The sequence below is a fragment of the Pipistrellus hanaki genome (assembly GCF_964339955.1).
Source record: "Pipistrellus hanaki genome assembly, chromosome: 14".
NCBI lineage: Eukaryota > Metazoa > Chordata > Mammalia > Chiroptera > Vespertilionidae > Pipistrellus > Pipistrellus hanaki.
In genome coordinates this window covers 52030398-52039006 of record NC_140516.1, presented here as the reverse complement: position 1 = coordinate 52039006, position 8609 = coordinate 52030398, and positions in this window count along the sequence as shown.

Below are 8609 nucleotides of genomic sequence, written 5' to 3'. Positions count from 1 at the left end.
GCCTGCAGCCTCGTCCTTAAGGACCAAACGCGAACACTGGTGCACAATATACTGTTAGTTGCTGGGAGGTTTAAACATTTTTTTAAAGTTTTTGTGTGTCTCTAAAGATAACCAATTCTTATAAGCCATTTCCCAGGTATCCATGTATTATTTTCTTCCAAAAACACACTAAAAAGGTCACGTTCTTCTACATTTGTGTACTCTCTTAATAAACTAGAGGCAAGACGAAACCGGTGTCGCTCAGTGGATAGAGCATCGGCCTGCGGACTGAAGGGTCCCAGGTTCGATTCTGGTCAAGGGCACGGACCTCGGTTGCGGGCACACCCCCAGTAGGAGGTGTGCAGGAGGCAGCCGATCCATGCTTCTAATTCTCTATTCTTCTCCATTCCTCTCTGTAAAAAAATCAATGAAATATATTTTTAAAAAATTAATTGGAGACTACAATTGTAACAAACAACATCCTTCCCTCTTACTTTTTTCTTTAGGCGGCAGAGTATTGAGCTTTGGAAGCCATCCCTTACCTAACCACCACTACTGCTGTCCTTGCAGGTGATGGTGGTTTCCTCTTAGAAAAAATTCTCCAGTTCAAAACCTGTGTGTGGGGGGGGGGCAGCAATGGGTGAGTGCCAAAGAGCCACAGGAGTTCCCCGCGGAGCCAGTTCCGGGTGGGGGAGCGGGACTTCCGTGGGGCCGGTGTGGTTAAGAGACCGGGTGCAAAACCTGCCAGTCTCTCCTGCCACCTCCCTCCTCTTGCCCACACCCCTTGGAGCGTGGCCTTCCATCCCTCAGGATAATCACCGGGGGCTCTGGGGACCCCATGGCTGGAAACCAGCTCTGCAAGCACACCACGCTGACCTCTCGGCCCCGCTGGCGGGTTTTCTCACGGGGGTAGGCTGGGGTTTCCCGGATGCAGAAGCAGAAGTGAGAATCCAGCCCATCAGGCACGGCAGAGAACTGCAAACACAGAAAACGCTGCTCTTCACCTCACTGCGCAGAGAGAACTATTTATGTTAGCACGGAATGAGTGCATCCTGGCTTTCCAAGGGACAGAGGGCGTTTTTACCATCCCTGGGCTAATAACCAACAGGTGCACTTCCTGCTGCTGCGATAAGCCGGAGGTGGGCACGTGTGTTTCAACGTGAATTTAAACGTTACTGGTCAGGTGGAACCCTTGTCTCTGCCTGTTTACACAACCCGTCTCTCTGACAGTAACCTCTCTGCGCCGTTTCCCTGCGTATCAGTTAATGTCTTAGAGTTTCCATGGTCAATGTATTCTCCGGAGTCGGTAGAACTTTAAATGTCAGCCCTAACGCCAGAGAAAGCTGAGAAGCCGCTGGCTGGCAGGGGGTGTGGAGGTCTGTGACTCACAGACCAGAGAGGTGTGTGTGTGTGTGTGTGTGTGTGTGTGTGTGTGTGTTGGGGGGTGGGGAGAGGTGGCGGGCCAGGCTCCCATGCAGGTCTGCTGCGGCCTGAGGCGGAGCCAGGAGGCGGCTGCGGTTTCCTGTGGGCAGGGGAGGGGAGGAAGGAGCGAGCCCCCACCCCCACCCCCCAGCTATGCTCTTCATCACCTCTTAGGAAAGGACGTAGATGTCAGAAACATCCAAACCTATAGAGAATTTTTAAAAAATATATTTTTATTGATTTCAGAGAGGAAGAGCAGGGGAGGAAGAGAGAGAGAGTGAGAAGCATCAATGATGAGAGAGAATCACCCATTGGCTGCCTCCTGCACATTCCCTCCTGGGGATCAACCCTGACTGGGAATCAAACCGGGACCTCCCGGTTCATAGGTGGTAGAGAATTTTTATGAGAGTGTATTTGAGCCAAGCTGACGACATGTGCTGGGAGCAAGACCTCAAATGCTCTGGGAAATAGTCTCGCCGGTTCCTCTGTGCATTTGAAAGTCAAGAGAGGAGGAGGAAGATTGGAGAAAGCAAGGCGGGATTCGATCGTGGGGGAGTCCGCCAGATCACTGCTCTCCAGTGGGTGCTGGTGTTTATGTCAAAGGTGTGCGAGCTCCCTCCATGCAGACCCCATGGGCAGGCCTTTTACTGAAGCCACAGGCCTGGGGCCTGACTGCCACCATGCCCGCCCCGTTAGGAATTCATGGCAAGTCCACCCTGTGAGGTTACGTTCCACAGACACCCCCTCCCTTTTTTTTTTTTTTCCCCGTCCACAAATGGTTTTTATTTAAAAATTTAAAGGACAGCTGAAACCAGTTTGTCTCAGTGGATAGAGCGTCGGCCTGCGGACTGAAGAGTCCCAGGTTTGATTCTGGTCAAGGGCATGTACACTCATTGCAGGCACATCCCCAGTGGGGGATGTGCAGGAGGCAGCTGATTGATGTTTCTAACTCTCTATCCCTCTCCCTTCCTCTCTGTAAAAAATCAATAAAATATATTTAAAAAACGAATAAAAAATAAAAATTTAAAGGACAATCATTGGCAGCTTTTCGAACAAAAATTCAGCTTTTGGCTTCTTGAAAGCTAAGCATCAGGGCAGAGGGGGGAGCCGGGGTGGCAGCCCTGGGGGCAGGGGGCGGAGTCCCCGCCTGCTCCCCGCTGCACTTCTCTGGCTGCCTTATGCCCACGGGGTCCCCCCACAACCCCCACCCCCGCCTGGAGACTCCGAGCGTGATCACTGGGGCAGCAGCGCCATCTGGCGGCCAGGCAGGGCCAGCGGCGGCCCAGGGAGTGACCGCCAAGGTCAGAGCCAGGAGGGTGCAGGCCAGAGCCAGGAGGGTGCAGGTCAGCCGGGAGGGTGCAGGTCAGCCGGGAGGGTGCAGAGCGGAGCTTGCCGCCCGCCTCAGACCACGTCGGGCTGCATGGGTGGGACAACAGGTAGAGGACGGTTCCATGTTCCCACCTGGCGAGGTGCCCGAGGTCCTGGCACTTTGCAGACCCTGGGGTTGGAGACTGGGCCGCCTGGGCCGCCTGGGGCCCTGGTGTCGGCCCCGCGGCAGCGCCATCTGGGAGGGGACAGAGCCAGGAGGACAATCCGTCTCCTGCCCTCTCTCACCGTCTTCGAGTCTGTCTCCTGGGAGAAGAAACCTCCCATTCCACAGGTGGGACGTGGAGCTCAGGGTGCCGTGGCTTGGTCCACGTCCCATGGGCAGGCAGGGTGCAGCAGTGACCCCGCCTTCCAGCCGTTCCGCACCCAGAGCCCTCCCCGCAGCTTCAGTGACCGTCCCGCTGTGAGTGAGGCCTGGCCGCCGGAGCACCTGGTCCCGGTCTGAGATGTTTCCCGTTGAGTGTGGGAGGCGAGACTCGGATGCAAAGGGACAGCAGACTTCACACTGCTCCGTGGCCGAGCCCTCTGCTTCGGGATGTTCTGGAAAGCTCCAGGGGAGCAGGCGGGGTGTGGAGAGGAGGCGGCTGGGAAGCAGGGACAGGTGGGGGTGGAGTGGGGAAGGGGCAGGGGAGGGAGGGAGGGGAGGGGCAGAGGTGCCGTCTGGAGAGCCAGTGAGGAGAGGGGTGTGGACCCTGGGCAGTGCTCAGGCGGCCATACCATGCCCCGCATCCCCAGGGGCATAAACAACAGAAACGCATTTATTTTCCTTCTGGAGCGGAAAGTCCAAGATGAAGGTGGCAGCAGGGCGGCTTCTCCTGAGTCTCCCTTTTTGGCCTGCAGGGGGCAGCCTCCTCATTGCGCCTACCCCCTGGTCCTTCCTCTGCCTGAGGGCCCTGCTTCTCTTCTTTTTTATCTTTATTTTTAAAATCTCTCCTTCTTTCTTTCTTTCTTTCTTTCTTTCTTTCTTTCTTTCTTTCTTTCTTTCTTTCTTTCTTTCTTTCTTTCTTTCTTTCTTTTTTACACCAAGCAACCTACAAGGCTGCTCTTTGGCTCATCTCTTCTTCAGGCAGCAGTCACGGGGGCTCAGGGTTCCACCCACTGCTCCCACTTCACCTCCATCACCACAGACCCTCTCCAAACAGGCACCTTCTGAGCCCTGGCGGGTGAGACTTCGACCTTTGGATGGGGGGGGGGGGGGGGGCAGTTCAGCCATAACAGACCCGGCATTCTTTTTTCACATTTGTGTTTTTATTATTTTATTATTCTTTTAATGTTTAAATTAAATTTATTGATGTGAAGGTGATTAATGTGATTGTACAGGTTTCAGGTGTGGGTTTCTTTTCTTTCTTTCTTTTTTTTTTTTAACATTTGTGTTTTTAATGATGTCAGAGAGAAAGGGAGAGGGAGAGGCAGAAACATCAATGCTCAGAGAGAATCATTGATCCCCTGCCTCCTTCACACCCCACGCTGGGGAGCGAGCCCACAGCCGGGGCCTGTGCCCTGACGTGGCCGGCTCCACAAACAAGGTCTCTGCTCTGGTCTTGGGGAGCACTCCCCGGGGCGGCAGGCGCCCCCTGCTGGGGTTGGCGGACTGTTGCACCTACGGGTTTTCCCAGGAGCCAAGGTGAGTGGGTGCCTCTGCCTGCAGCCACCCCCCTCCAGTCCCTGCCAAATCAGGGGCAGAAACAGGAAAACTGAAGGAGGCTGGTACGCGTGAGTTAACCCTGCACCTAGGGGGCAGTGCTGCCAGTAGAATCCAACCAGATTTTTGATAAATGCTGCGGATTCAACCACTGATTCCTGAGAGATACAGGGGATGGGGGACCCCGATAGGGACCCCACGGTAATGCAAACTCCAAACTGAGGGAAACTCTACGGGACAAGGGGCCTGTCTTCTCCCACAGACAAACAAGGTGATGAAGGTAGAGCTGGTGATGGGGAGGGAGGGAGAGAGAGAGAGAGAGAGAGAGAGAGAGAGAGAGAGAGAGAGAGAGAGAGAGAGAGAGGAGAGAGGAGAGAGGAGAGAGGAGAGAGGAGAGAGGAGAGGACAATCATAACACGTGGAACTTATTGGCATCTTGGCTCAAACTGTAAAAAGTAACACCCAGAGCATGTGCGGGCAGTTGGGAAGCGGAACTCTGGCCGATTATCCAGTGACATCAGGGATTCTTGTTAGAGTGCTCCAGGTGTGGCGACACCCTAAAGCCTGCAGTGGGGATGCTGGGCTGTTGGGACTTGCTCCGCGGTAACTTGGGGAAGAGGGAGGGAGGAGGAGGGGAGGGGAGAGGGAGGCACTGGGGGTCAGGCATGTGTTGGTCCCAGGAAGCTGGGCTGTGGGTCCCGGGAGGGACTTGGGGTTCATGCCGCTGCCCCCCTTTCCTTTTCTGTCTGTTTTCTTGGATGAAGAGGCTCTGGCCTTTCTGGAGTGACTCAGACCCGCTCCCCAGGCTAGGGGTCTCTACCCACCCTCCTCTGGGGGACCCTTCGGTCCTCCCAACCCCTTGCTGCTTCTGTTTTCTTTTTTTACAATTTTTTTAAAAAAATATAGTTTATTGATTTTTTACAGAGAGGAAGAGAGAGAGATAGAGAGCTAGAAACGTCGTTGAGAGAGAAACATCGACCAGCTGCCTCTTGCACACCCCCTACCGGGGATGTGCCTGCAACCAAGGCACATGCCCTTGACCAGTCCGCAGACCGACGCTCTACCACTGAGCCAAACCGGTTTCGGCTACAATGTTTTTTAATTTTAATTTTTAAAAATCTATTTTTATTGATTTCAGAGAGGAAAGGAGAGAAAGAGAGACAGACACATCCGTGATGAGAGAGAATCATGGACCAGCTGCCTCCTGCATGCCCCACACTGGGGATCGAGCCCACAATCTGGACATGTATGACCTCCCAGTTCATAGGTCAACATTCAACCTCTAAGCCATGCCAACCGGGCTGCTTACACTTCTTCCTCACTCCTTCTAATGGCCCGGAGGAGCCTGGGCTGCATCCGCTGGAAGCTGGACCCCTGAGCCAGGGGCTTCGAGGTCCTTCCATTCTGAGAAGCATTTCCTCCGGCGAACCCGGAGACCGGAGGCTTCCGTGCGGGAGGTCTCCCCCGCCGCCGTGGCCCCGCCACGGAAGCCACGGAAGCCACGGAAGCCACGGCCAGGCGAGGTGGGCGCCGGCGCCACCTTCCCCGTGCAGGTGCGTTACCCGCCGCACCCCCGTTATTAGCCTTCGTACCGATTTTAAAACAATTATTGAGCTAACCGGATGCGAATTAAACAAAATGAACCCATAAATATATGTGTTTTTCGAATTAGTAATTGGATTTTTTGATGATCTTTGGCGTGACATTGATAAGCTGCCGCTCATAACGGTCTAATTAGGCAATGTGTAAACTCTGGCACTCGCGTGTGTCCTAGTGGCTTTTTCAAATGATGTTTGTAAAATTTGCAATTTCATATTACAGATTAAAAATTAAAAACGGCAGGAGGCTAACATTAAAATGAGAATTCATTTCAGGGAAAGCCCTGTAGACAAAATCCGCCCTAATAGAATTGTGCCTGAGAGGCTGCAAATCACGGCGCAGGGGCTCACAGGGGAGGCCTGTCAAAGCCGCATTGTGGTCCGCACCTCCATTCAAGGCGCTCAGCCCATCAGCGGGCCCCACTTTGGGGAAAATGTGAACATTATCAAAGAACAGTAAATTAGCAAGAAATTAAAGCATATACCCTTGCATTTCCAAAACAAAAGATCCCTTCATTAAAAACCTTTCATCAGTGGTTTAATATTCATAGCAGTAATTTGCATAACTAAATCAGTTTCCACTGATGAGAGACGACCAAAGTTTTCCCACTAATTTCTTCTTTGAATGAGCTCTCTGGTTTTTTGATTAAAATTTCACACCAGTAGCGGAGCAGCCTGGAACCCGAGGCTTAGGTTTAGCCGTATTTGCAAGGATTGTCCTTTAGCGCAGATTAAAAGCTATTTCTGGGGAGGAGAGGCATTGTTCACGGCTTTGTTTACTTTACCTGCTGGTGGTGTCTTCCTCTCCCGGAGAGTTAGGCCTCGGGCAGCACAGCTCCCCGGGGCCGGAGGGAGGGAGGGAGGGGGCGCTGTGCTGGCTCATGGACCTGTAGGTAGGCACCCTGCCCAGTAGCCACTGCGACCTGCAGTGACCATCCAGCCATGAGGACACAGCCGTCAGCCCAGCATCTCTGGAACCTGCAGTGACCGTCCAGGGTGTGGCTCTCTTAGGCCCAAGGCGGCCGGCAAACTCATGAGCCAACAGAGCCACATATCAACAGCACAACGACTGACATTTCTTTGGAGAGCCAAACTTTTTAAACTTAAACTTCTTCTAACGGCACTTCTTCAACATGGACTCACCCAGGCCGTGGTGTTTTTGTGGAAGAGCCACACTCAAGGGGCCAAAGAGCCGCATGTGGCTCGAGAGCCGCAGTTTGCTGACCATGGTCTTAGGCAAAGGTGGTTTCCCTGGGACCAAGGAAGCCTTATTTATACCCTGGAGAAAGCAGCCAGCAGAGGGCGTCTGTGAGCCCAGTGGGAGCTGCCTGATTCTCTCTCTCTTTCTCTCAGTCTCTCTTTCTCTCAGTCTCTCTTTCTCTCAGTCTCTCTCTCTCTCTCTCTCTCTCTCTCTTCTCTCTTCTCTCTTCTCTCTTCTCTCTTCTCTCTTCTCTCTTCTCTCTTCTCTCTTCTCTCTTCTCTCTTCTCTCTTCTCTCTTCTCTCTTCTCTCTCTCTCTCTCCTGCAAAAAGCTTTATTGTTTCATTTGGTCCAGTGCGGGGGAGAGGGCTCCATGGTGGTGAAGAGAAAGGCCAGTGGTTTTGGGGAGAGGCTCAGGTGAAAGCCAGATCCCCCCTCACAGGCCTTGGGCTCCACAGGCTCCTGACTGAGCTCGAGGGGGGCCTTTGGAAGAGCGCCCGGCCCGGCCCCGCCTGGGGGCCGCAGCCTGCGGAGGGAGCCAGGTGTCCCCACCTTCTCGATGAGTTTCACCTCTCACCCCGGAAGTGGTTCCCAGGAGGTCTGTGCAGGTAGAAGCAGGGCCCGCGGCTCCACAAGGCCTGGCTCAGGCTCCTCTCCCAGCCCGGGCGGCGTCCATGGCCCTGAGCTCGGCCCACGCCCCTGGGGAGGCCTCAGCGCGGCCCGAGAGAGCGCGGCCGCCGCTGGGTTTGCACCTTTAACCCACGCTGCTTCTCTGCCAACTCGCCACCCCATCCGGCCACACGGAAGCCCGGAGCGGTGGTGTGGGGGCCACAGCCTGCACCTCGCTGGGATAAATCTGGGCGCTCCCGGCGGCTCGGCACTGGGGAGCGGGGGTAGAAAAGAAACGGGCGTTGGTGGGCGTGGAAGGGGGGTCTGAGAGTGGAGACCGGGTAAGACGGGGAGGTGGTCTGAGCTGGGAAAAGGGCGTCCCTGGGTCAGCTCCCTCCAAAGAGGGGCCCCGGACCGCCTGGGCCCATCTTCTCTGCCCCCGCTTCCCGCAGGTGCCCCGGACCGCCTGGGCCCATCTTCTCTGCCCCCGCTCCCAGCAGGTGCCGCTGCGGCCTCTCTGGTGACCGGCCGGCGGCAGAGCGGCCGTGGTGTGCGGTGTGTGGGCACTTCCCCGTGACTCAGCCTCCGGGGCGTCCAGCAACGGAATCCCGTTACACAGACCTGTGGCTGTGCTCAGAGCCAGACAGCCATGCTTAATCTCCTCTCACTTCTTATTTCTTTCTTATTTTACATCCTCACCCCAGGGTATATTTTCCTTTGATTTTTAGAACCGGTTGGCTCGGGCTGTGGACTGAAAGGTCCCAGGTTGATTCC